The sequence below is a fragment of the Panthera uncia genome, chromosome B1, assembly GCF_023721935.1.
Source record: "Panthera uncia isolate 11264 chromosome B1, Puncia_PCG_1.0, whole genome shotgun sequence".
Taxonomy (NCBI): Eukaryota; Metazoa; Chordata; class Mammalia; order Carnivora; family Felidae; genus Panthera; species Panthera uncia.
This window is the reverse complement of record NC_064811.1, coordinates 55,240,898-55,243,121: the sequence shown is the minus strand read 5'-3', so window position 1 is coordinate 55,243,121 and position 2,224 is coordinate 55,240,898.

The window sequence follows — 2,224 nt, the reverse complement described above, 5'->3', positions numbered from 1 at the left end:
CCTACCTACTTGTCTTCTCTCCTCTAAGACCTTTTCATGCGGTTAACTTCTTTCTCATGTATCTTCGCTTCCTTTGTACGTGATCGTGATCATTCCCTAAGTCTACAATGTTCTTTGGGATTCTCTCTCTGCCCCTCCCCTGCTCTCTCTCTCTCTCTCTCTCAAAATGAATAAAATAAACCTAAGTAAATGAATAAATAAACAAGCACCTGGGTGGCTCATTTGGTTAAGCAGCTCTTGATTTCAGTTTAGGCAATGATTTCATGGTTCATGAGTTTGGGCCTTGTATCAGGTTCTGTGCTGGCAATGAGGACCCTGCTTGGGGTTCTCTCTATCTGCCCCTCCCCTGCTTTCTCTCTCTCTCTCTTTCTATCAAAATGAATAAAATAAACTTTAAAATAAATAAATAAAAACAATGTTCTTTAGTTCTCTCTTATCTCAGATACCATCCCTTCAATTTGTGCCCCCGCAAGTCACACCACAAATTCACTCTTTGCACTGACCCCCCCCCCCAGCTTCTTGGAAGACTCCATGTATGTGCTTTCTTCTCCCTAACCCTCCAGCCCACTGCTTTTGCACCAGACATCTCATCATCTCCTGCACGGAGAGTCCCTCTGGCTTCCAAATTGGTCTCCAAATTTTTATCAGTCATTTCCAAAATATACTTCTACAGCACCCCCACAATACTTTTTAAAACAATGGATATTTCAGGTAACTTAACTGCGTAAAAACATTTCTCTGGCTTCTTATCATGTCTGAGGTAATACTGAAGCTTTTTCACGTCATATTCAAGGCCCTTTGAATTTTACACAGCAGATATTGGTGGCTCCCATTCTTGTTCATCCGGTGCCATTCCACTCTTCCTGAGAACACCATGGATGTTCACATCTCTGTGACACTCCATTTTGCCTCTGACCGAGGATGCCCCACTGACTTTCCTGATGGGGTACCTGATAAATTTCTGTAGTCTTTCAGATCAAGTTCAAATTTGAACACAGCTGTGAAAATATCCTGCAAATACCACAGAACACAATTCCTTATATTGTTTATGTAAAATGTCTTCTATTTAATAAAAACAATAAACAAAAATGAATATGAAGTTAGCAGCTGCTATATAACTGAAGATTCCTAAATACTTACTGAGGACTTAATATATGCTGGGAACCCTTTTACACATTGAGAATAGACAGTGAACAACAGCGGCAAAAATCTCAGACTGCATGGAAGTTATACACTAACTGGAAGGAGACAGAACAAATGTGATAAGCAATAGGTGGTGGGTTTGCTAGTGATATATACTAAGAGAAAGATGGTATGGAGGAAGATTAGACGTTTTGGTAGGAATGTATTTCCAATATTAGGTAGTGTGGCCATGAAGTGCCTTCCTGAGCAGAAGAGTAAAACTTCAAGGAAATAAAAAGTAGAGTATAAAGATAGAGAGAAGGGAGCACTCCAATCCAGGCCATGGGACTGGCCAGAGAGGGGAGCACACCTGGAACACTTAAAATACAGCAAATAGAACCAGTGTGGTTGGAATTGAGGATATTTGGTGAATCAAGGTCAAAAAAGCAAAAAGGGCCAGATAATACAGGATTTTTAGGACACTGTAAGGACTTCAAAAGGCTTTTAATCCAGAAAACAGCTTCTGGTGATGACTGCATTTCAGAGACTACATTCACCCTCATGCCTTAAGTACCTTAGGAGAGAAAACAATATATGATATCTCAATTTTAATATATTGTACATTAGGAATTTAGAATGTATCCTCCAGAGAAGAGAATAAAGGCAAGATAAATCCCGTGATTGCCCCAGCCTGTTGGCTAGAGAAAATTTACCAACTGTACACAACAAGGTGGTGCCTAAAAGGAATCCACAATTCCCCTGACTTGAGGAGAAATAGTTGAGATTAGTGTAGGCATGGGTCTGCAATTAACATAGCCAAACACTGAGAAGGAGAACATTCTAAAAGCAGGAAAAAACTTCCCAGAGAAAGAATACTGGAGATCTGAATCTTCGGTTGACGTTTGATTAGTAGAAATAAATGTGAAGGAACCCCATGAGGCAGGGACTGAACATCAGAAAGGAGCATGTATATAGTCATTGGGAAACAGACCAAAGAGATGTGATCAGTGACAGACCTGATATATATTGGTATATGTAAAAGATGAAACAGCAGAGGAGAAAAAAAAATCACTCATTTCTCTTAGGCTAAAGTCTATACAAG